Source organism: Mastigoproctus giganteus, chromosome 13 (assembly GCF_048544385.1).
Source record: "Mastigoproctus giganteus isolate SK-2022 chromosome 13, ASM4854438v1, whole genome shotgun sequence".
Classification (NCBI taxonomy): domain Eukaryota; kingdom Metazoa; phylum Arthropoda; class Arachnida; order Uropygi; family Thelyphonidae; genus Mastigoproctus; species Mastigoproctus giganteus.
The window spans coordinates 88,478,285-88,505,920 of NC_143587.1; the positions used below are offsets into that span (position 1 = coordinate 88,478,285).

At 40.4% G+C, this 27,636-nt stretch overlaps 1 protein-coding gene across 1 annotated transcript in view; it reads left to right on the plus strand.

Moving 5' to 3' along the window:
- Nucleotides 1-27,636, plus strand: part of LOC150076249 (plexin-B-like) — a 705,969-nt gene that overhangs the window by 41,585 nt on the left and 636,748 nt on the right. The window contains exon 2 of the mRNA XM_090387297.1: nucleotides 6,242-6,306. The gene's annotated coding sequence lies outside the window, so the exon portion shown is untranslated. The remainder of the gene's footprint in view (nucleotides 1-6,241; nucleotides 6,307-27,636) is intronic.

A 27,636-nucleotide genomic window follows, 5' to 3' on the forward strand; every position in this document is an offset into this window, starting at 1 on the left:
CCATTATATTCAGGAGATACTTAAAGATCTTCTGAATATTGAGATAATTATAAGTAATGATTATCATTACTTAATTAATCATTAATTAGTATCATTAGACAAGTGTCTATGCGAAGTAGTTCTCAAGAAAAGTTATAAACTCAAATCACCTTCTTGAGTGAAAGTGACACACTTGGACAAATCGGTAGAAAGAGCCTTGGGCAAAGGATGCTCCTCTAGGGAAATCTAATGTCGGTACTCGGCCTATTGAACACTTTTAAGTACGTCCGATTTGTCATCTGGTAGTTATCGCAAGTTTCTTCTTCATATTCAACTTGAGTTTATAAAGAAAATCCGTCTTTAAAAGACAATTCAGTGTACTGAACTAACACTTACTTTGCTACATATAAAGGTCGTATGCATCCTAAACTTCTCTATCGATTGCAGCTTATACAAATGATATGTACACTGAGTAGCTGTTTTATTAGGTAGACGTACCCTTTCTGTGAAATGGAGCGCTAGCGCATTTTCTGTAACAGCATTTTTGTTTTATTAGGTAGACGTACCCTTTCTGTGAAATGGAGCGCTAGCGCATTTTCTGTAACAGCATTTTTGTGCCATTCGATATAAAGCAGGCGAAGAGATACGTAAGGATGCTCTATGTGCAATTCAGTGTGAGAATGGACAAGGTGAAAGATTTAACTGACTTTGAACATAGCATCGTTGCAGTGATGGACATAATCGAATAATTAGTAATTGAGAGACTTCAGTATCGAAATAATCGAATGGTACAAGTATAATTCGAATATAAGCATAAACGAATAATTTATTATAATCAATTAAAACCTCGATTATGCCCATTCCTAAATGGTAGTCTGCTCCAGACGTACTGGTTTGAGTCATTTCGTCGGAAATTAAAACCCTTTTGGACCTGCAATTTTCGCGTACGAATGTGTCTTGGGTGTATCGAAATAGTCCAATAACATACAGCCAAGCGATTCAGTGGTCTGTCTGGAACACCTAGTTGATTCGAGAGGCCAACGGAGGCTGACAAGACTTGTGTCCGTTAACAGAAAGACTGCAGCAATCATATAATAACTTGTATAACAGTGGCACCACAGAAGCATTTCAGAATGCTAAACTCCTTGTACCTTGTTACAGATGGGATATCGCAGCTAACGACTGAACTGGGTATCACTCCTGTCAATAAAAATCATGATGGTAGGCTACAATGGGCGCAGGAACACCAGCACTGAATAGTCAAGGATTTAAAAAAAAAAAAAAAAAAATCATTGCTTGGTCTAACGAATCCTCGTTCTTGTTGTTTCACATTGACGAAGGACTAGAATATGGAGAAAATAGCATGAGTTCATGGACCCAACTTACCAGATATCAACAATGCAGTCTGGTGGAGGCGATACAATGCTTTGAGTGGAGTGTTCTTGTGGTGCACATTGGGCGGCCTTGATACCAATGAAGCAACATTTGGAATGTCACATTTGTGACCAGGAGCATACCTTAATGTCGGTAGGGTAGGCCCGACGTAACCGAGTGGTCAACGTGAGGATGCAAAAGCACACGCACTTTGAGTGAACCGTGGTTCAAGCTCGCGTGACTACTAAATGCGATTAATGATTACCCTTCATGGCTGCAATGTATCCACCTGTGGGGTTCTTTCAACAAGGTTCTTATGCTACATCACAAGGCCAGAACCGGTACCAGAAACATGAGAGCGATTTCGGCTTACTGCCGAAATCGCTCTCTCCGGTGAACAGATCTGATTCCAACTGAGCATCTGCGGGATGAGGAAGAACGAAATTTTTGGAGTAGAAATCTGCTTCCATCCAGTTTGCTTCAATAGCTGTAGGAAACAACTCAGTCAATGTAGACTATTATTCCTGTGGCACGCTTTCGCGCCTGGCAGAGAGGCGAGGTAGCTGCTCGCTGTTGGTAGGTGTACCTAATAATGTGGCCACTGATGTACAGTCAGATTATGGGCAAACTAGTCAGTTGACAGTTTGATGTGGGGGGGGGGGTGTCCCCATGGTTTCGAGAGTTGTTATGCTCAGCTTTGAGATTGTTTTCAAAAAAATAAAAAATGTGAACGGCACCCATGTTGATCAATTAAAAGTTAAATCGTATATAATTAATTCATAGGAATATACGTGAATGTTTAATCCAACCGCTGAGTTAGACTCTACCTCTCTGGAACCCGTACCGAAAAACTCACTCACACGGAATCGAAGCAATGTAGGTGGAAATTCTTTCGAAATCTTACCGTCAGCTCTCTTTTCTACCACTTTATCTTCAAGTTGCCCTTGTAGTAAACTTCCATGTGCCCCGGAATATAACCACAATTTCATCTCTTTTCTTAAAATTCATATATGAAATATTAACCGGATTTTCAAAGTTGATAACTTATGCAGTATAGAATTATTCAAACTTCTAACCTGTTGTTGAAAAATTCTAACGAAAAGAGATGAAATTGTGGCTATATTCCGGGGCACATGGAAGTTTACTACAAGGACAACTTGAAGATAAAGTGGTAGAAAAGAGAGCTGACGGTAAGATTTCGAAAGAATTCCCACCTACTCTAACCTGTTGTTGAATAATGAATATCCAGTGTTCTGAGCACTTATAATATTTTACATTAATTTAGAATATGCTCTGAATTGCGTGAGCAGTTCAACTGGAGAGTTTTGCTGCTCGTCACAGCTGACTGGATTGTAAATATTACCATAAATGTCGAATATGAGTTTTTATTTGACTTTTCCTAAGGCGCGAAAACGCGAGTTGTCGCGAGCAAGCTGTTATATCCGTCCCTAGTGTTGCTCGAAATGGAAGAGATTAATCTTCGTAATAAATATTGATTTTCATCGCAATTTCCGGCTTGTTTTTACATCTGCAACCTAAGATCCAACCCACAGTGCAGGATTTTTATTTAATTTTATTTGCGCTATATCTAGCTCGCCGTGACATCTCGACGGGCGTGATTACGACCGGTGAAACCCTGCTATGAAATAAATGCCTCCGCTTCACGGCAGACGAATCGCTCTGTCACTGTTTAGATTAGATTAAAGTCGCACTCGTCTGAACTTCTCAAAAAACAATGATGGTTTTGATTTCCCTAGAAAGCTCCGGATAAGAAACTAATTGTAATTACTTTAACTCTTCGAAAATTACCCGTAACATTTTCCTTATCTATACCCTTTTTGCTTACTCTTGCTGCCAAATATAGAAAACGAGCTTACCGCAGATTTATTTTTTATTTTGTCGTAGCAACAGTCAATTTGGGAAGGGTGGAGTGGGGGAGGGAAAAAAATCGCATAAAGAGAATCCTAATTTGAGAGATAAAACAGGAATAGAAAATTACTTTGGTCTTTAAATATCGTTTTCAATATTTTTAAAATTAACTTCAACAAGGGGCCGAGTGTCACGCGCCAAATGGCTTTGCTTGTTCAGAATATCATGGGAAAAAAAAAAAAAAAAAAAGTTAAATGTCCAGTTGTTGAGTTCTTTTATGGAATAGAAATGTATTTTCCAATTCGGGCGCTCTCAATTACGCTGATCTGTTGATCGTAAATCCATCACGAAGTATCCGCCGCAGGTCAAAACCAAAGCCAGTTTATTACAAATTACACCTTGAAATCTTTCACGTCAAAGTTTAATCGACTCATTCACACGATGTAATTGGTGAACATCGATTAATCACGACAGTCAAATCGGGCTCATTATAGTCTCCAAACAGGATAATTAATACCTTTGAATAATTAGTTATATTTAGCATTCGACAGCGAGAGCTGCAATTAAAACACTCATCCAGCACGCGCTTAAAATGCATTCGCCGTCACTAGGTGACGGAACAGGGCGATCATGAAGTAGAACTGTGGAAAGTGGCGTCGTACCAGACGACAGATACATGGCGAGCTCTAAGTTGTACTATTCTAACGACAACCTCTTAGCGACTCGTTATTTGAACGAATCCCCTCTCGCATACTAACCGATTGATACGCATTCATCGTACAGAATGCCTTAGCATTGTTGTTCCACACCCCTGTGTCTGTTCAACTGCAGTGTCAGGGGATGGGAAAAGGTGCAATGTCGGGAAACAGCGCCGTTATCATTCACATAACCTCTTTCTCCCATCCCTCTTTTCTATCTTAAGGTCACAAATCTCTCGCGCTTTCTCCCTTCTAAATAAAGCTTTTGGGGTGGGGATGAAGAAGTAGTTCTTTGTCGGAGCGTTTTGGTTTACATTCAGCGCTACGAGGAGGTCTCCTTTCTCTAGATTCGCACACTCACGCGCACCGACATATTGCGTGGGTAGGGGAAGGGGGTGTCAGGGAGATTACTGCAGTTTTGCATAGTGCATTTTTCCTTCCGTGTTTTCCCATCCATCAGTTAAATGCATGGGGTTGCATAAAAATTCGAGCAGAGTAATTAATCAATGCAAAACGTCAGCTTGCATGTCGACCAACGTGTGTTTGTAAACGGCGCGTGCTTCTCCCTTAGCAACAAAGAAAAGGGTCGGATCGGTAAGTCCTCCCCCCCTACTTTCTCCCGCATGTTAAGGAAGATCGTCATTATTGTTCACTCTTCCGTATTTCGACAACCTGTCCGGAATAGAAATAACCAAGACCGCCTTCCTTTTTGAAGCGGTTTTCTTCTTCTCTCCCCGAACCGGGTATTCAGAGCGAAAGATCTCTGCACAACCATTCGTTTTGGAGCGACGACAGTACAGGTGAAGGAAACCACCTAGAAAGCTCCTTAAGTATGCAAGCGTGGATGGAATTACCGTATTCGAGGCACTTTCTTACATAAACCTGGAATTGGAAGCACAAGGGGGAAGGGGAGACTCAGAAGGGGGGAACCAAACTGATGGTTTTAGAACGGTAAGCATAATTTTCTTCGGAGATGTGCGCTTCAAAAATGGGTTCTGAGAAAATAGAATTTCTTTTGAAACTTTTGTAATTGCCCAATGTTAGACTGCACTCGTAGCGATGGGGAGGAAGGGGGACGTTGGTGAAAGAAACTAAACATTTATTTAGAAACGAATACAACAGTTAAAAAAAAAAAAAGTTCAAATGCTGAATATCAGCGGCAGTGAAAATGACAATGGGATTTCAGCTCGCGCTCTAATACAAACTCGTGGTTTCACGCTGTGAGAATGTCAGCTCGCGAGATTCGTTGTCCATCATGAAGACGCACGCGAGGAACTGCTATCATCACGCACTCTCAAACCAGATCGCTCACGTCCATAAATTGCCACTGTGGAGGGATTTAATTCTGCTGGCTTCGCGGGTGGGGTTGTGGGGGGAAGGAGGTGATCATCTTGTAGAAAGGCGAATGGATGAGAGAGAGGGAGAAAAAAGTACATATATAAAGAGCCAACTTAACTCCGAAACATAAACCTTTATGGTCTTTTTTATTTACCTATTTATTACTTTCTCCTTTGTATTACTCTCGAATTCGACTGTGCGTTGGGTTCGAGATAAGCGCGCGGATAAAATAAATTGCGGTTAATGACTTTGCCTGCATTTGTAAGCGGTGTCATTTTGGTCCTGTAAGCAAGCGAAAGCCACACGCAGCCTCGAAGATTTCGATGGCAGTAAAGGATATTTTAATCGGGAGATTGTAACGTTAACGCATCTCCCAAAATGACTTCCTCATTCAAAACTAGGAAGCGACTCGTGCAGATGCTTTACTCCCAGTGTTCCTTCATTTTCTTGGAAGAGAGCCTCTTTAGAAATTCCATCTGTGTTCGCTCTATAAGAACGACTTAGGAGATTACTTTAATCTGCACAGCTGATAGATGGACCCTGAGTGCAGAGATCGGCGAGAAAACGATCTCCTCGATGCCGAGAGATTTCTAGAAATTCCGATTGCGTGAGATGATATTCTCCGGCGAAGCGCAAAAGAGCTGCTGGAATACCTTTTGTGGTGAGCCACTGTGACGGAATGTCGAAGGCCAGACGAAATGCTTGTCCATCGCTATCTTATTTGTGTAACGCGCTCAAGTGAACTTTCATTATCTCTGGGCCTTTAAGAACGTGACAACTTTATCACTATTTCCAGTTCGTGGCAATCTTTAAGCTGTTTTGGACTGTGATCATTAAGTGGACTTCTTGTGGCATATATGAGGATACCCTTCCCCGGTCAAGGTCGTGAACTAATATAGCGTAGATTAGTTGAGTTAAAACTACTGTTGATATCTGCATTAGGTGTTCCCTGCCCTCTGAAGACTGATTATTTTTATTTCCAGAAAGACTCATCTTGGGAACAGTCGATGAACTTTGTATCCTTGCTGTAGAGTCCGTTCATCCTCTGGTAAGTACGTGACTTTTGTACTTTTGGCTTTCGAATCATTACGAATTAACATAGAACTGCAATAAATGCAGTTCAAAACGTTACTATTATGCGGTATAAGGTCTGTTAAACATTCCCTTTTAATTTGAGGGATCACTGTGAATCAGGTAATTAGTAATCCACTATTCTACTGTTCAATGACTCTTTGCAACTAAATCACCGTAGATACAATTATCAGTCTTGCTATTCCTTATCACTTTTAGGCGCGTTCACATATACGTGCACTCCTACGTTGACCACTCGGATACTGTTGCCTCTTTATGTGTATACGCCTATAGTCTTCACCATGTCGTCCGTCTGTCTGTGTGTGTCCTCATGTAAAAACTGAATTCCAGTTGAAGAAATTTTCGTGAAATTTTATATTTGGTTCATATAGAAAGATTTGTCGGGCCATCCCAAACTTGATTTAAATCAGACAAATAGAATAAAATTTTGATTTAATTTTACCATTTTTGTAAATTATATCCCCTTAGCACCTGCAGCTAAGGGGATGTTTGTAATGAGAATGTAAACTTCAAGTGAATTTAATCCAGATTTAATTCACTCGTGAAATATTGATTTCACAAGTGAAATCATTTGTGAAATGTTGCCCCTCACTTCTTAATAAGCTTTTATTTGTCAGTGTTTCCTGCCACAGATTACTATAGTTGCACGCCGTGGTAGTCTGCTGTTGCCAGGGGCGTTCAGCGTCTGCAAATAAGTGGTAGGTAGTTGGGTAGAGAAAACTCAAACAGCAAATGGGAAAGAAGGACATTCATGCATGTCCACAATCAGATCTATACGGACAGCAGACTAATGACGAAGCACCTTACTGAAATAGATTTGGGCTAAAGAAATAAAAAGATAAAATGAGGCTTGTCGAATGGGACGGAAAAGAAAAGTAAAGTTTTTAGCGAATACTTCAACCATTCCGATTTTCCCCCATTGCATGCTCATGCACTTTGTGCACTCGATTGACGGCAATCAGCTCGATTGGGCGGCATCGAAACAATGGGGTGAAGCGGGGATTTCGGCTCTGCTGATGGACCACTTATTGCTGGACGTGGAAACGCCAAGGACAGCCCGACCCTTTCGCTTGTGACCATTACACTGATTGTCCGGCAAGGAGTGAATTGGCCATCCACGTGCCTGCACAACGTCTAACATTCCTTCTCACCGTTGTTACGGCCCCTTCACCTTTGCTGCCTTTCGCCTTCAATTTCGCGGAATGGTAAGCATGCTCTCGCGAGAATACGGAAACTTCGGGGAGAAGTGATTTCCGCTGTGCTTCGTCTGGTCAGCAAGCGGCGCCAACGAAACGCAGGGAGAGTTAGCTGACCGCAGCCGGTAAAAGTTATCAAGGAATGAGCTAAGATATCAGCAGAAAAGAAAAACTTCTTAAGGAATAAAACGAGATTGCAGGCAGGGTCTTCTCTGCGTGCCCAATCTCAGTCAGACCTAGTACTGTGTCGGTGATGCACCAGCCAGATACCTTTTAGCAATCCACATCCCTACATACTCCCCCTCCACACCCAGTGAGGGTCGCTTAAGAGTTTTCAGATTGTTTGACCTAGTTCACGTTGAAGGAAGAACATTGACTTTCCTTTTATCATTTCATGGTCCTCACTAATGGAACGAGGAAAGGACGTTGGAGAAGAACGCATGCGTGTTGACATGGAATCTTTGCTGCTGCTCTTTTCGAAACATGTCAGGTTTCAGGTAAGGTACGTGAGGAACATCCAGGTGACGTAAGAAGAGGTAACTTGATTACTCTTTTCTTACTGCTGGGGAGGGGGAGATCATGGAACGGGCCACGAAACATGTCTAATAAGGCTGTTCACCACACACTTAAATGATTGGGAAGGTCGCTATATGTACAAGGATACTCATGCGTTTCGATTGCCACAACCATGCGTAGATTAAGTTGGTGGTCTTTTATCTTCTGCACTCAACAATCGAAAATTGTCTCGAGAGTGTTTATGATTATTGCGAGTAGCACCTAAATATTATCTTTTTCCTTTTCTCACCTTCCCTTGATGATGTCATTATAGTGTCTGGGTTCTTTCCACGTTTTAAAACAGGCAAATTTCTCTGACCCTATGGTTAGCTTTTACAAAACTCACGTCATTTTTATTTGACTACTACAGATCCATCTCATAAGTGACTTTCATTTGCTAAGGTTGCAATGGGAACAGTTTTTGTTTCATCGTGGTCTCGCTACATAAACTATTGTCTTTATTTCCTGTTCCCCAAACTGCACGTTCGCGTAGATAGCACAGTGGTTACAATGGCTGTTCTTTCACACCGTTTGAAAAACATCTCATAGTCTGTTACTTGGCGCAAAATCAAAACAACGCAGTTTTTCATCCCCTAGAATTGGCAAACTGATCATAAAATACACAGCACCACCTCATGGCCTTAGCTTCCTCGATGTTGATCTTATGCACTCGAACTTAAACGATAATGAGGTTACAATTTTATATTTAAAAATTGATAGAGATGTTTTCTTCAATTTGTTGAAAATTGTTGTCAATTGCTTTTGTATTTTGAAATTAGATTGTTGAAAGATTATTTGATTAATTTTAATTGAACATTTTTGCATTTATGAAATTTAAATGTAAATAAACTTAAAGTTAAGTAATGTAAAAAATCTTCATGATAAAAACTATCAGTGCTTTCTGCCTTTTTTTTTTTTTTTAGCCGCCACGGTTAATAATGAAGCTTATTTTAATATTGTTTCAAGAATGAATTATCCTTTATTCTTTTCCATGTAATGCAGATTCCATTTAGTAAGAATGGAAATACACCACTTCTAAAACGGATGGTGTAATTTGAGTAAACGCCATCTTGAAATAAAATGGGGTTCAAAATAAAGATACCCCTGACCGAAGGCTTGAGATACCTTTTGAACCGATCATACTACATCAGATTTATTTTGTATCCAACTATAATACAAACTAGCCAGCAGTATGAAGCCCCCTCCTGCTTTTCTGACGTAACACCCCCCCCCCCCCCCAGGTTGCATGATGTTGGGATTAGCTGACACTGGCTGCAGCTGATCTGGCCAGTGTGAGATCGCAAAACAGAGAAGCACTTTCCACAGTACAACCCCCCCTTCCTACATAGGGAGGCCTATGATTTTTATCCCCTACAATCCCTTCTTCCCCTCCCCATCTCCCATCCTAACTTCTTTTCCAGGTGGATCCGACTAACACAAACTTTTTAATGCTCTTGTTAGTTTCCTCTTTAACTTGTAATTTCCAGGTGGATAGTTTTCCTGTCATCCACCCTTTTATCTTCCCCCCTCTTTTTCCGCACCCCCTTCCAATTAAAAATTTCCAGCTCTCCCTCGCTTCCTGACATGCTCAGGCAAAGACCAGGGTTCGCCTCCGCCAGAGTCTATACTTACTCCCTCCTGTACCCCGGTGTCATTGTATAGTGTTGATTATCAAGCGGAACCGGGGGGGTTCCCTCTCCCCACCTAACTCCGCATTTCTATACTCTGTCGCAGTACAAACTCTGTAAACTCTGAGATACTGTGAATTTTGGTGTTGGTCTGGGTAATGTTGGGGTTGCGTTGGTCTGTTGTTCCTTGGGTATTTACAGAGTTCGTACTACGACACAGTGTATACAAACGCGGAGTTGGGTGGGTGAGGAGAACCCTGTGCTGCTTGATAATCAACACTATACAATAACACAAATTGTTAGGGAATGGGAAAGGCACACATGGTCTCATAAGGCTGTTTTCCGTTTTAGAAACTAGACTAAAAATTGGAAAAATAAATGCTGTATATTTTATAATACTTTAAACATTTTTAATACAAATTCTTCCCTATTAACGTACTTTTACTTCAGCTCCAAAAGATCTAATTCAGTGAAGACTGTTTCGCAACGTGCCTTGTCTCTTTGTATACACTAATTGTATACAGTAGTCTTATGCAAACTATCTTAACAAATGTTAACAATCATATGTTAATTACAGCCCTTATACATCTAGTAACTATTAAAACAACTTTTTGCAGTTTGTTTACTAGATTAACCTTTCACTTTCTTTATGTGATATGAGGTGTGAACGTCCTCAAGGCATATTGCGTCTTTCTTTTCAGAATTACTTTACAAAATTGAATTGCTAATTTCATGATCATTTACAACGAGAAACAACTCTTCCAGAGTTGGGAGAATAAATATATGGAACTTCAGGAACTTTGGAACTTTGTTTTCTTAAACAATATGGACTTCAGACGACAAGAAAGAAGATGCATGAAGACAAATAAAATGAATATTTGATTTTTAAATAGAAGGCTTAAAGTTATAAATGCATTAATAACAATATGATATAAACTTTTGTAGTACTAGCCTTACAAACTAGTATTTGTATTGGAAAAGTTTTCTTTGATGGAATTGATTTCCACGTTTACGTAACACTTTCGCAACGAGTTTCCTCGGAGCGCCCATCAATAAACAGCAATATTTTTCAGTAGCAATTCCTGTTGAGAAATATTGTTGTTATTTCTTTGTAGCAATGATTCTACATAAACATTGTAACTCCTTGCATATGATGGAAGTGTAGCTAACTTGCTCATGCTCTATTATGATTAATGAATTGTAAATAAAGAAATCGATATTTGATTTTTTTTTTTTTATTCATTTTCTACGTGAAAATTAAATTTGAAGAGATCAGTTGTTTAAGCTGCCTTGTTCGTTCAGCTTGTTAACGTTCGTTGTTTTAATTTTCTATTAAAAGAGTCTTTTGAATGTCCTTATTAAGCTGTCATACAAATCTTGCATATTGTTTATAAATTACTTCTTTGGATAAGTTAATTTTTGTATGTGACTTAAATATAGTCTGCAAATTCCATTGGTTAAAACTGTAATCTCATTGGCTAAAATCTAATAAGAAATTAGGTAAACAAATGAGGTAATTGTATACAGTAATATAATTGGTACCTTGATAAGCTAAGCCTAGAATGGCAATACTGTTTATAGCCTTCCTATATTGCAATATCTATTCTTCTGTTCGGATTCTCGTTTATGTTGCCTCTTTGTGGAACAGAACTTTGCATAACGTTTGTAAAGGGTATAATCTTATTTTATCGAATACGCGTAACAGAATTATTCCCATTAATCATATGCTGGCAGGCACGGTATCTTTATAGAAAATTAATATAATGTCATCTAATTAAATAATGAAAGAGCAGTTGTTAGGTGAATATAAAGATACAGTTATCACATTTCCATTTACACGAAAATATAAGCAGAAAATCCAGAGCTTTTTTTTTTATTTAAAATAACCGTATTTGCGTTCTTCGCACAATGGGCGAAAAACACAAAATAAATGAACCTTCGTTTATTCGGCAAAATAATTAGCCGAATAAACGAAATTAATAGTTCAGAACAGCAGCAATCTTTTATAAAGTACATAAATGTCTGACAAATCAAAACGAAGCTTGGTATTGTTGTTATACGAGGGATGATAATAAATTATCATCCCTCGTATAACACTTCACACCGGATTTTGTGTTCACGTGCCGGTACTTGTCGAGCTAGTGTTGCTTGAAGGCAGTTTTAGCCGCGTGTCGCTGACGATCGTTTTGAAGCAAGTATCATGTCGGACTTACAGATTGAACAGCGATATGTAATTCTTTATTTTGTCAGACGAGACTTAAATGCATAGGAAACAGTTAGAGATGAATGAAACGTATGCTAATAGTATCTTGGTAGGACGGTCATATTCCGCTGCGAAGTGGTTTCTCAATCAAGACAATGCCAGCCGACCGGGCTAGCCGGGTGGGTAAAGTGCCTGCCTAGCAACCCAAAGGTCGCGGGTTCGAATCCCGCCGCGGGCATGGATCAAAGTACTGCAAAAACCTTGGGAGGTGCATTATGGCCACAGAAGCCGATGCGCCAACAACTTCAAAAAAAAAAAAAAAGACAATGCCAGGCCCCATACGGCTAATATTGTGCAGGCAGTTATCACTGCCATAGGTGCCGCCACATCCCCCTTGTTCGTCAGACTCAGCCCTGCGTGATTTCCTCCCGTTTCCACGTCTGAACAAAGCTCTGAAAGGCAAGCGTTTCATGTCCGACACAACGATGCCCGCAGAGCCATAACGGAAGCACTTCGCAGTCTTTCGAAAAATGGTTGCAAGAAGCATTTAATGCGTGGGTACGACGGTAGCGAAAGTGTTTAAAGTTCAAGGGAGAGTATTTCGAGAAGAAGAAATCCACAATATTCAGATGATAATTAAAATTAGCTCTTGCACCAGTTCGCCAATTAAATGATCACCCCTCGTATATATAAGTGCTATGCCATTCGCCGCTTGATGCCCCGACATAATGCATCAGTGCGCCTCAAGACAGACGAACGCACACGCGGCTAAATTGTTAAGAAACTTATGCGCGATTGCAGATGTATGAAGGAGGTTTAAAATGTATTTAACACTTAAAATGTTTGATTAAACATTAAAATGTTTTAAATGTATTATGCCATCATTTTTAGTAAACACCATAGCTGTTTTTCATCTTTTTTATTTTTTAATAATTAATGTTGTATGGTTGTACGTCTATTTTGTGGCTTCGAACTTGAACAATAGTAGCAGAAAACCTTGATAAAGGCCACATTTAATTTATTTGAATGTGATTGAAACTAACGTACTTTGTGATATAAATCTCTCTCCCTCTCGTAAACGAGAGAGAGAAGGAGAGAGACTCGTTAGCCATGCAAATGACTTAACTTAAAGTCAGTGTGTAATTTACGTGCGGCCAAAATTCTTCAAAAGAATTGTCCACGCACAAGTGTAAGTAACTTTGTTCGTTCTCTTCCATCTTTGGGTGTCTTTCTGGGCAAAACAGCAAGAATAAAAAGGACTGGTGTCATGTAAGACCACTTAACGTTGATGGCCATTAAAAGCTGATTAACGCCATTACAGATAGGCGAACGGCGTCTCATTACTCGGCAGTGGTGGCGACTTGTTCCACGCGACCTGTGTGTTAGTGACAAGATGTTGGAACCATCATCTGTTACCTAATGGATGCTCAGAGAAAGGGGCGGAGGGGCCCGCCAGCTTGCGAGTAATGGGTAATAGGGGTGGGCTGAAGACGTCTTTAGAGCAGCGGATGTCTATAGGACGAAGAAAAAAAAATGATCTCCGCTCTCTTTTGCCTCTTGCGTGCGAAAGTCAAGTTATCAAATAGTTCTTACGTCCGACTGTAGTACTCTATGGGGACCCTGACCCTCCTTTCTACGCACCAATCTTTTAAAAATCATTGTTACCCCGATTTTCAGGTCCTATCGTGATTTAAAGAAAAATGTTCACTCGTCGATGCTTTGTAAGTTTTAGCGAACTGACATTCGATAAAGTTGCTCGCGAAATTTAAATTGAAGGATTAATGTACTTCAGTCTTCGCTTTAATTTAATGTGCCCTTCGAAAAGTTAACGAAGAATACCGAATTTGCATTAACTACTTAAAAGTTATTGATTCGCTTCTAATCGCATTCCGTATAAACGCGTTCAAACGACATTAAAATGTCTGCCTTTTTTTGACTCCCCCCTTGCGATAACCGGAAGATTGTGAAGCCTCAATATGGAAATGTACGTTTAACACACCGAATGCGTGCCAATGCACGCACACGTACGTGTGTATGCGATTATCATTTATCAATGTCGCATGTTTGAAGGCAAGTAATGAAGTGTAACATCACGCTAGACAGCTATTGTTGCCCGACTGTTAACGACAATGACTTTTTATTTCCTTTAAGCCAATGAACGAAGGCAATTTTTTTTTGCATTGTTGCGTATGAACAGTTATAATTGTTATCGTTACAATAGCCAAGATGTCCTTTTCCACCCTTCTCAAAACAATGATTTTTTTTACTGTTTTTTTTTTTTTTTCGATTAAAATTTAATTTTCTATTGGCAAGATGTCCAGCAGTGAACAGACGATTATTTATTAACATGAAAAGCTGTTCGAATTTAGAAATTCGTGGACTGTTCACTTTTGTTTTCCCTTAAGCAAATAACAATCGGATTCACCGAGCAGGAATGCTCAGTTTACATTTCTTACTGTCCGGCGTGTAATTTACTCTGGTACAATCTCTTCTAATGGTCCCCAAGTCGAACATAAATGGGTGTGTCATCATAGATGTTTTTTTCAGGAAACTTGTGAATGCGTGCAGCTGCTGATGCTAATTGACTTGGTCTGCGTAGAAACTCAAACAATAACTTTAAGTGAAGTGGCAGGAATGTTCTGTTGATTGTTCAACTATGAAACCTTTGCGTGCTTCTACTCTAATTGAGATATTATGATGCCAGTCGTCTACTTTTTTCTTTTTTATTTGTTGGAACCCATGCTATATATTTTAGTAATATGTTTATAATTTATACGAGTATGGTTTATTATTCCATCGTTCCCCCATCGGAGCTCTGATGTGTTCCATTTTCTTTAAGAAAAATCGCGCTCTGAAAAACTTTGTCATTTTTCCTGTGCACCTGGTGATGCCAATAAAAACTATATGGAAAACGTGCAACTTCATTTTATGCGTATCTGGAGTGAGCAATGAGATACTCGACTTTTTTTCTTTCTTTTTTTTTTTTTTTTTTTAACCATTTCTGTAGTTATTTCGTGAAACTGAGAGCACTGCTGAAATAGATGGTATCTGCTTGTGATGTTTTCATTTGGGGTCACATACAAGCCCGTCTTCAGCATTTCTTAATGGATATCTTTGAAAACAAAACAAGAACAAAAAGGAAATTCTTTTCCCAAACAAAAATATATACGTAGATACATAAAAGTCTTTGAAGTGTATCTAGAAAAGCAGCCAAGCTTCAATTGTGTTACGAGGAGTTGTGGGCACACTGAATCAGCAAACAGTGAGTTTCATGTTTGCTGTATATGTCCTGTTGCATTACATTCTCTTACGGCATTAGCGTCACAGCTCGAGCTTACGTTCATCCAGCTGCCGTTGGAATGTCAATAACGAAACAGGCTGGCAGCAGCGGGGAGGGAAGGAAGGTAAAAGAAAAAAAACATAAAAAGATAGAACTGAAGTTTTCTTCCTCACTTTGAATGTTTCTTTGGCCGTAATGCAAATGTCGTATTTCATTGTCTTTTGGTATGATGTGAGTAGCGGTTTCTCCCTCAGATTGGCCCCTTAATGGAATTGTTGACAGTAGTTCCACGGGCTTGTTTTCCCTTTGTTCGTGATTGTGTTGAGTCGGAGTGCAAGACGTTTCCATCACCTTAGATTGTATTAAATAGGTGAGTCCGTTATTCAAAATGTAACCTTAAAAGGAATCCTTGATCATATTTGAGATTTAGCTTTAACTTTTTTTTCTGATGATGAAAATGAAGTTTTAGACTTTCCCTTCACCACTCAATCTTCAGTTCCTATTTGTTTTTGACGTGAATCAGAATTTTCTGAGTGCTTGTGGAGGTAAACATGATGCAGTAGACCTTAACAGCACTACTCAGAGAATTTTAGTAACGCGTGCATTCCTTCCACAGTTATAAGATCCACTGTGCCTACATATTCAAATGGCAATCTTGGTGAAAGCATGAGCATGTATCAGTAACTCAATAAGAGGACCGAAATGGACCACAGCATCTATTGTAATCGGCGATTGTTCATGAGATAACTGTCCATGGTGTATGAAATAAACATCCCTTTTGTGGGGTGGAGGTTATTTCATACACCAAACAGAACTTCCATTATTCTCCCTCAACAGTTTAATAGTTGGTACATGCTTCTGAATAGTTATCGGTGCAATGCAGTGGTTCATGTGGGGTAGTTTACATATAGCATCTATTTTATAATAGCGTTAATTCATGGAATTCTTCCTGTTTTCTTTTGACGTGTTATTATGTTTGATGTTGAAGAGAGCATCCTTTCATACATTAATTTTTTGGAAGGAGGGATGTTTTATATCATTGCTGTATTCTTTTATTTTCTTATTATTATTATAATTTTTTTTTTTAATGAAACCCCCAACACGAAAATTATTAGAACCTTTAGTAAAAGTGCGTGCGTTGAAGGTCGGGAAGACAAAAAGATACTTGTTGATATTCAGCTGTAATTTTCAGAACTTTAATTTTATGCTTCTGGGATTGTAGATCTGGATTCACAAGTGGTAAAGTGTGTTTAGGGTCAAACGGCACCAGGGATTTCACCCATCTCCGCGTTGCTTTCATTGTGGGTGAATCAGTTCGCCGGGAAATGCCAGAGATTTAAGTGTATGGATATTGTATATGTGTAGTGTCATGTACCGTTGTTCATCTGGTCGTTTAGCCGCTGGACCCCTACTGAGGCCCAACGTTGCCCCATATACAGGGTGTTTCAGTTAAACGTTTCAGAACTTCTAAGAGGGGTAGGGTACATCCTGACAACTCGAAATCATATAGAAATGTGGGGTCGGAAATGCTTTCCTGAAGCGGTGTTGTACACAGAAGCATCATAAAGAAAAGAGAGCGTAAGTGAGAAATCGTTTTAATAATACATGAAAAGAAGCAAAAGGTACATGGATTAAAGTAAGTGTTCGAAGTTTCTTCCACGGGCTACAATGCACGCCTCACATCTCCGACGCATGGACATCCGAACATTCTGGAATACTCCAGGCGAATTTCGAATTTCTTGAACAAGAACGCCAAGTTAGTAGGATGGATTATTACACGAACGCAGAGTTAGCCGATATGCATTTGGCGTACGGGGCTGCAAGTTGTAGTGGGCCAGCCGCACAGCGTTTGTACGCGGAACGATATCCGACGAGGCGTATTCCCAGTCATAATTTCTTTGCAAGACTGCACCAGAGGTTAGCTGAGAGAGGTTCATTTGAAAGAGCTAACAGGGACAGGGTAAGAACAGCACGGACTCCAGCCGTCGAACAGAATGTGCTGCAGCATGTACAGGGGAATCCAAGAACGAGTACACGAAGTCTAGCAAACGCAGTCGGGGTTTCCCATTGCAGCGTCTGGAGGATTCTCCGAGAACAAGACATGCATCCGTTTCACGTGCAGCGTGTCCAGACACAGCAGCCGGAGGATTATGCACCTCGTATTGCTTTCGCACAGTGGTACCTTGGAAAATGTGCTACAAATCCCCTTTTTCCTGCTGAAGTGTTGTTTTCCGATGAGGCATCCTTCACAAGGGAAGGAATTTTCAACACGCATAACGACCATATCTGGGCGGTCGAGAACCCGCATGCAATACGACGTCGTGCAGCACAGATTCGATTTTCGGTCAATGTATGGGTCGGTATTATGGGAGATCACCTCATCGGACCTTACCTGTTACCGTGTCGTCTAACCGGACCTATCTACTTGATCTTTCTGCAGCAAGTATTGCCACAACTTTTGAGAGATGAACAGATTTTTGCATCGACGCAACAGACAATGTGGTTCCAACACGATGGAGCCCCTGGCCATTATAGCGGAGATGTTCGTAACTACCTGGATGTCACATTTGGTCAACAGTGGATCGGACGTGGTGGTCCCGTGCGTTGGCCTGCTCGGTCACCCGACCTATCATGTCTTGATTTTTATTTCTGGGGTCATATGAAATCGCTAGTTTATGACACCCCTGTTGACAATGCTGAGGAGCTGGTTGCAAGAATCGCAGTAGCTGCCGAAGAAATTCGAAATTCGCCTGGAGTATTCCAGAATTTTCGGATGTCCATGCGTCGGAGATGTGAGGCGTGCATTGTAGCCCGTGGAAGAAACTTCGAACACTTACTTTAATCCATGTACCTTTTGCTTCTTTTCATGTATTATTAAAACGATTTCTCACTTACGCTCTCTTTTCTTTATGATGCTTCTGTGTACAACACCGCTTCAGGAAAGCATTTCCGACCCCACATTTCTATATGATTTCGAGTTGTCAGGATGTACCCTACCCCTCTTAGAAGTTCTGAAACGTTTAACTGAAACACCCTGTATATATATATATATATATTTTTTTTTTTTTTTTTGGTAAATTCGATGAGGAATAACGCTAAATTTTTGAAAGGCCGAATGTATGGGCGAAAAATGTAATTTGGAGATGATTAAATCCATTCTGACGTGTAGGGCATTCGCTTGCGTATGTGCAGGTAGAGTGGGTGGGGAGACTGAAGCCTGGGGGGGAAAAGACAAAAGTATGGAGTCGAGAGAGGAGGCAACCCCAAGTCACAGTGGGACATGCCCATACCCCAGCAGAAGGGAAAGTGGGAACGGCGAGGAGGGGAGGAGACAGTAAGACCATTTCCTCCCCCCTCACCGGGGATATGGGTATTAAAGATGAAGCAGGCTAGGGCGCCCTCTTCAAGTCGCCAAATGGCGTTTGGCAGCTGTGCTGTGTTAAGTCTTTTTTTCTTCAATATCGAGTCGATTTCAGTCCAGTCGCTAATGGGGTAAGCCCCGTCCTTGTGTTTTTCACTTACTTGTCTCATGGTTTTCTCTGTAGTAACTCCATTGGATAGTATTAGTATTAGTAACGGCCGTATGGTGCAAGAAAGCCTATGGCTTATGCTGCACCAGCCAAAAAAAAAAAAAAAAATCCGAACAAAACAATGATAAAAACAAAAATTAAATAAATAAATAAATAATAATAATTAATAAATAAATAAAAATAATAAAATGAAATTAAAAATTAAATAAAAAGGAAATTAATCCTATCATCCTATGCGCTTCCCTTACCCGAAAGTACTATCCAGATGACCTTTGAATTTCCCCAAACTGTCGGCCTCTACCACCCATGAAGGCAACTTATTCCAGTAATTTATAACTCGCTGGCTAAAATAAAACTTCCTGCAGTCCAATCTAAACATTTCCCCGCGTAACTTGAATTTATGTCCCCTAGTTCTAGCATCATTTATAATCTTGAAAATTTTGTCCTCATTCATTTTACTGATGCCTCTCAGAGCCTTAAACACCTCAATCAAATCTCCTCTAAGGTGTCTAGTTTCCAAACTCTGCAACCCACATATTCGAAGTCTTTCTTCGTAAGGACGCCCTTTTGCCGATCTCACCAGGCGAGTTACCCTTCTTTGCACCCTTTCAAGAAGCTCGATGTCTTTCTTTAGGTGCGGTCTCCATACTTGAACACAGTATTCCAAGTGTGGTCTAACATAGGCCTTATATAATGGGATTATCACGTCCCTATCTCTACTTGCAAAAGTTCGATAGATCATCGATAGGACACCATGGGCCTTCCTTGCAACCTGTTTACAATGCTCAGAGAATTTCATGTCTGACCGTATCGTAACACCCAAGTCCCTTTCCTCCAGTACTGGGTTTAGTTGAACTCCACCAAGTGAATAAGTTATTTTGGGATTACTGTTTCCCAGGTGTAATACCTTACACTTTGTTGGATTAAAGCACAGCTGCCATTTTTCTGACCATTCTTGAAGTCTATCTAGGTCTCTCTGAAGAAGCTCAGCTTGACAGTGATCATTAACTACTCTACCAATTTTAACATCATCTGCAAATTTAGACATCACGCCCTCTATCCCTTCATCAATGTCGTTTATGAAAATTAAAAACAACAGTGGTCCTAATACTGATCCTTGGGGAACCCCACTTCTTACAGCAACCCAATCTGAGGAATAGCCATTTATCACAACCCTCTGCCTCCTGCCCTGAAGCCATCCTTCTATCCATCTAAGGATTTTTCCAGTGATTCCAACCTGTTCCAGCTTATAAAGCAACCGCTCATGTGGGACTGAGTCAAAAGCTTTGCTGAAATCTAAATAAACAATGTCGAAATTATTCCCTAAATCCAGCTCGTGAGTGACCCTTTCGAAATAGCGAACCAGATTTGTTAAACATGATTTTCCCTTTACAAAACCATGCTGAGTATCCTTGAGAATTTCAATTCGATCCAAATGATCCTGAATTCCACCCTTGATCAATGCCTCCATGATTTTCCCTACTACTGAAGTCAGACTGACAGGTCGATAATTTCCCACTTCACTTTTAGAGCCACCCTTATGTATGGGAGATACATTTGCACTTTTCCAATCCAAGGGAATCTCCCCAGAGTCTAGTGATGCTCGCATAACCAGCCTCAGTGGTTCAATGCACTCGCTTGCCGCCTCTCTCAAGATTATAGGGTATATTCCATCAACTCCAGGAGCCTTACTAGTCTGTAGGCTTGAAAGTTTTTTCATTAAATAATCTTGCGAGATTTCAATATCATTAATTACATATTTTTTAACTTCGCTCCCACAATTTCCCATTGCCACAAAAGGCTTTTCATTTGTAAATATCGATGCAAAATAACTGTTGAGTTCATCTGCAACGGCAGCTGGTGTATTTATTACTATCCCCTTTCCCTTACGTAGAGGTCCGATCTGGTTTGTCCTGCTCTTCTTGGCATTTATATATGTGAAGAATTCTTTATCCCCCCTCTTTGCTCTGTTTGCTAGTGATTTCTCATAAACTGCCTTTGCCTGTCGAACCTTTTCTGTGGCTCTATTACACATCACCTTGTAGCTGTTATAGGCTTCAGTACTTTTTATTGCTCTGTAACGTTTCCATGCCACCTTTTTCTGCTCAAGTAATGTGGCAACTTCACTATTCATCCAACTTGGAACCCTTCTCGTGGAGTATTTTTTTAATGGTATATACGCATTCAAGGCATCGGTGATTAATGTTTTAAAAGCGTACCACAGTTCAAATGTATTCATTCTCTGCGCGATATCTACCCAGTTAATAGAGGCCATGTAGTACCTTAAGGCATCGTAATTTCCTTTTCTGAAATTGAAACCCATTCCTTTGCCTTTTACTTCTGCTACCTCTCTCGTCATCATCCACCGTAGAACTCCGTGATCACTTCCTGCTACTGGTTCCTCTACTGTCAGCCCTGTTATGTCATCTGATTCATGTGTGATGATGAGGTCTAGGATATTCTTTTCTCTAGTACTTTCCCTGACATGTTGATACAAATAACAGTCATCTAGTTGATTTAAAAATTTTGTTCCCCATGTCGAGTTTCCTTCCCATTTACTCCAACCAATTAGAGGCAAATTGAAATCACCCATAATAAGGCATTGACGCTTACTTGCCCATTCCATTTGCATGTAGAGGCTTTTGTCATAATCTTCACAATCACCTGGTCTGTAGATTACTCCTACTCGCATTATACCTTTGTTTCCAACTATCTCACACCATACAGACTCTATACTAGCATGTGAAATGTCTGAATCTGGGAAAGCTATCGTCGCACTCAGGCTGCTTCTGACAAGAAGCATTACCCCACCACCCCTTCTATCTACTCTATCCTTCCTAAATACATTATACAAGCCGTACTGAAACTCATCATCCCCAATTTCCGGGTGGCACCACGTCTCCGTAAGCCCTATTATGTCCGCGTTACTTGTTTTAACCAGCAGTTCGAATTCGCTCATTTTATTGACGACACTTCTAACGTTACTGTATAAACAATTAAGATTTACTGTTCTTGTATATTTAACAACCCTAACACAACCCTTGAAGTTTTTTAGGCTCTCTTCCCTGATATTAGCTACCTGCTCACGTGAAACGTCTTTGCCCCCAGAACATCTAGATAATACGTCCAGTTGGGGTAACAGATAAGAACTCTTAAGGTATGTGCAAGAGTTACATTGACCAATATTATCAGATAAACGCGTGTCAGTATTACCCACATCCCCCCTAACTAGCAGTTTCCCTGAGCCTTTAAGGTATCCTCAATAATACTGGCAAAAACTTTTGCACCACCTTTGTTTAAGTGTATCCCGTCTCTACAAAACAAATTCCTTCTACCTACAAGTGTGGGCCATGCTGATAGAAATTTACCCCCTAAAGCCTTGCAGATTCCTTCAAGTCTTGAGTTAATCCACAAGGCTCTTAACATATAATCCCTCCTATCGTGTCTGGGCAGAATTGCAGACACATAGACATTATGGCCTAGCTCGCGACATTTCCTCAGCATGGTCCTGTATTTTTCCAACAAATCGTCAGATCGTGTACGTTTAATATCGTTTGTCCCCACATGAATAATAATATTTTCTTTACCCCCTTTAAAATCTGACAGTCTGTTGGTGACATCATCAATAGTTGCTCCCGGCAGACATACCCTGGTTCTGCTCCACCTATCTTTATTACAAAAAATATTCCCCGTTTCCCTGACAATGGAGTCTCCTAATAAAACAATGTCCTTTCTAACCAGGGTAGTTTGCACTTGTTTTTTCTGTTTTGAGGCTCGAATCGGGTGTGTGTATTTTATGGTCTTGTACAGTTTAACTTGTGGTGGTCTTTCGTCAGACACGATTTATGGTAATTAGCAGTTTTCTCCTCTCGAAGAAGTCCTGCGCATATTGAGAAAGTGCTCTGTATTCCTCTTCTGTGTCAATAAAGTGGGATTCCAGTCCTTTCGGAAGATAGTGTATCTTTTGTGATCAGGATGCCTCTGAGATCTTCGTATTCTAGGCAGTCGTAGACCAAGTGATTCCAGTTCTCGACCTCCCCACACGTGCAGTTGGAGTCCTCAACAAGATCGAACCCAAGCAGATTCTCCTTAAAGGGGCCATGACCAGTAAGGAGCGAAGTCAAGTGCTTCCCCGGAAAGTACCAGGCCGGTTGCTTGGGGTATATTTTGCTGAGGTCGGGGAGGAATTTTCTTGTGATTTCTCCTTTTGTAGTATCGGTCCATCTTTGTTACCACTTCCGAAGTAGGTAGGCCTGTAATCGGACTTTTTCTGTTTTTGTACTACTCGCTGGGTCAATTATGAAATCCTGGAAGGTGGCAGCAAGTGGTGTAGATCTTCAGATGGTTAGCAGGAATCTACTGGTGTCCATCTTAGAGTTTCCCGGTCATATACGAGGGGGTGATCATTTAATTCGCGGACTGGTGCAAGATTTTGTTTACCATGCGAGCTTTCTATAACTGTCGTTAGACGCGCTCTCAGTGATCGCTACTGAACAGACTGTGTGCGCATGCCAGTACTTGTCGCGCTAGTGTTGCGTGAAGAGTTTTTTTTTTTTTTTTTTTTTAGCCGCGTGTGACTGACGATCGTTTTGAAGCAAGTATCATGTCGGACAGATTGAACAGCGATATGCTATTCGTTATTATGTCAGATGGGGCTTAAATGCATCGAAAACAGTTAGAAATAAATGAAGAGTATGGCATGAGTATCTTGATAGGGCGGCCATATTCCGGTCTGAAGTGGTTTCTCCATCAAGACATTGCCAAGCCCCATACGGCTAATATTGTGCAGGCAGTGATCACTGCTACAGGTTCCGAGGTTCTACCATATCCCCCCCCCCCTTATTCACCTGACTTAGCCCTGTGTGATTTATTTCTGTTTCTACGTCTGAAGAAAGCTCTGAAAGGTAAACGTTTCGCGTCCGACACAACGATGCTCTACATCAGTGTTTCTCGATCTTTTTACTCTCGTGGCACATTTTCCAAAGAAGAAAAATTTCGCGGCACACCTACGTAGTCATAGAAGAAGAAATTTATAAATTTCGCGGCACACTTGGAAAATTTTGCGGCACACTAATGTGACGCGGCACACCCTTTGAGAAACACTGCTCTACATCAGAGCCACAACGGAAGCACTTCGCATCTTTCGAAAAATGGCGTGCAGGAAGCATTTAACGCGTGGGTACGACGGTGGCGAAAGTGTGTAAAGTTCAAGAGAACTTTGGGAAGGAGAAATCACAGAAGATTCAGATGATGACAGTTAACGGAAGATCTTGCACCAGTCCGCGAATTAAATGATCACCTTTCGCATTGTAGAATGACTCGTGGATTAAAATAATTTATAGAAAATGCCAGTTCTTAATAGGTTTCTTATCCTCAGTGGCTCGGTGATACGAGACTTGTTACGGGACTTCTGGCTTCACGGACAAATTAAAATATATGGGGGTCAGATTTGAGGAAGAAGATATTTGGCATGGCCTGAATGTCACTCGTGTGCGGAAAGATCATATTTGAGACTTATTTCTGGTCGTCTTTGTTTCTAACCTTCCAAAGTTAAGCAGAGTATGCAATTGACTTAAATAATGTTTATGTTTTGTTGAACGATATCTGAATGCAGATATATGTACACATACACTCTGGAATAGTTTTAGTGGATACGAAATATTTATGTATGGTTATGAAAGATGTATTTATATTGTTTATCTGTATAGATGGAGTATTACATCATTGATAAAAAGTAAACCTGCTGGCTTGCCGCTGTGTCAGGATTTCCGTTGTTTGGAATACATTTATTTGTTATTATTTTTATGTTCGCACTCTGCGATGAAGGCACGTTCGTAGTAGTAAAGTGAAAAATAATGTCTCTGTCCACATAACAATCCCCAGCAAGAGCAACAGTTTTCGTTTGAGTATTAAATATTTCGCATTCGAATTTCAGCCGCTGAATTTGTTTCAGAATAATATAGTGTCCGCTGCAAAAGTTTGCTGCTTGTTTGATATTTATAGTGCCTTGAGATGCCCATGAAATTTCACCATCATGCATATGCTTATGAGTAAGCTTTCCGACAGGCGACCGACCCCCCTCCTTTCATGTTATGCAAGGCTACCTGATCAATATTTCCAGACAGTATCGTGTCCGCTATGGGCTGCAGTATCTCTGAAGTCTGCGATTTTCTGGACTCTTAAAGTGCGAAGTGACGTCTACTTAAGACTTTTTGACACTGCATATAAGTCGTCTGCCATACTATTAATAGCGTTCCTAAGTGGAGGGCAAGCAATATTAATTTATAGAGCCTATAGCAGACCGAAAAGGGTAACATAGGCACTGTCGCGTGCTTTTTCGTTGTTTGAAATATACAAAGAAAGAAAAAGGGCGAAATGAATATCACAAAATCTCAGCAATTTCGTTTGTAGACTAAGGCATGTTGAAATTGGGAAAACGCACGCGAAGTCACAAACCTTTGCGATGGGCGATTGCTACTCTGCACATCGATTTTATATCTCCAAGAATTTGTCTAGTTCTTCCTTGAATTTATTCAACCCTCCACTTATACAATAAATGGAAGCCTGTTCCAACAATCAACCACCCGCTGGCTGAAGGCAAACTTTCGCACATCTAACCTGCAAACATCGTTCCTCAACTTGAATTTATGTTCTCTCATGTGTGTAGTCTCGACAAGTGGGAGAATCCATAACATTCAGCTTACTCAATCCATTCAAGGCTTTAAACACTTCAGTCAGATATCCCCGCAGGTGCCTAGTCTAGAGACATTGCAGTTTGCAGGACTGAAGCCTTTCTGAGTAAGAGCATCCTTTTGTTCCCTTCACCAGGCTGGTTGCCCTTCTCGGCACCCGTTCCAGCAGATCTACATCCTTTTTAAAGTGAGCCTCCAGACCTGTGTATAGTACTCAAGATGCGGTCTAATCATGGCCTTATACAAAGGGATAATCACCTCCTTATCCCTGCTAGCGAAGTTTCTGTATATCACTGACAAAACCTCATGAGCTGTCCTGGCAGTATGTGTGCACTGTTTCGAGAATTTCATGTCTGACTGCAAAATTACCCCCAGGTCTTTTTTCATTCTCCACTGCCCTGAGTGTAGTACCACACAGTTGATAAGTTACTCTAGGGTTACTGCTACTCAAGGTACTGCATATGCAGTACCTTCCATTTTTCAATTCTAAACTTCAGCTGCCATTTCTCAGCCCATTGACCCAATTTTCCTAGATCTTGTTGCAGTAGCTCATCCTGATGACTATCATTAACCACTCTGCCAACCTTTATATCATCTTAAAACTTAGACATTACGCCTGATGCACCTTCATCAGTATCATTGTTGAATATTGAAAACAACAATGGGCATAGCACTGAACCCTGGGGAACTCCATTAATAACATTATTCCAGGAAGAGCAGTGCCCATTGATAACTATTGTCTTCTTCCACTTAACCATCCCTTTATCTATATCAGTATCTTGCCCCTAATGCCACATTGCTCCAGTTTGTACAGCAGTCCTTTATGTGCAACAGTAGCAAACGGCTTCCTGCAATCCAAGTGTATGATGTCAAAATTATTTTTTGCATTCAGTTCCTTGGTCACTCCATCATAGTAACCTATCAGATTGGTTAGACAAGACCGCCCCTTAACAAATCCATGCTATGATTGCAATATAATTCCGTGCCTGTCCAGATAGATTCCTGCATTACTTCTTTAACCAGTGATTCCATTTTCCCTGGAATAGAGTCGATGGATGATATCAGTATTCAAAATACTCATTTCAGATTTTATATACTTATGATTGGTATTCATACTAAAATATAAAACTTTATCGGGAATATACAGTTTTCTCCGCATTAAGTCATTAAACAGGATAAAAACAAGAATCAGTTCGCCACAGGACTAGTGTTCTCAGTCATGCTTGTTCAAAGGAAGTAATTCTGAAAAAGCTTAAATCGATAGATTGGAATCCCATCTGTAAATTGCAACCGTCTCAAGCAGTTGATTGCATTACAGATCATTTGTGGTCCATCGCTCGAGCAGGAACAGCAAGAAAGATAAAAATCTTTAAACGGTTCAGAATTTGGTTTTCCAGCAAAGTGAAAACTTGCTTTGACGACAAGCAAAGCCTAGAGGGGGATGGTGAAGAACAAACCTCAAAATACTACGGTTAATTTAAAAAAAAAAAAAAAAAAAAAGTCTCCTTCTCAAGTTTGAAAAATCAAAGGGAATTTCCAACGGTTCTGAGATGATGGAACCATATACCACCTTACTCAAAACAATCTCCTAATCCTGTAACAAAGTGAACCACCCCAGAGAGGCTATCCGTCGCTAGTCAAGAATTAGCTGCGGCCATCTGAGAGGACTATCAAACAAGTGCAACATTAGCCTAAACAGATTCCCCCTTATTATTAAAATATGTAGTCCTTATCTTCTGGATAATACTACAGCATACATTTAACAGAATCATAGAGACTGCAAACCTGCCTGGAAAAGTACTACATTAAACCAATAGATCCAAGACCTAAAAATACTTCAGACCTATTTTCGTAGGATATAACTTATTAAAAATTTTTGAAAACTCAATCAAGTAAATAAATAATAAATAAATAAATCTTCTGTTTATACTCCGAGACGACCAAACGGTCAGAAGAGTTCACAAGATAGACAGAATACAAGAAACAGCACCGTATTCAGCAGTCACGGGCTTGAACTTCGGTCACTCAAGGTACGTGTACTTATGCATCCGTGCGCCTGACCACTAGGCTACGGTATAGTTAAATGATCAATACTTTGGCCGTTGTTGTTGTTTGGTTATTGGGAGCATTAGCAACTAAGGCCATATTGCTCCGGGGAAATGCGGTGGTCATTCCCTGACCTTTCCGCATCCTCCGTATTGG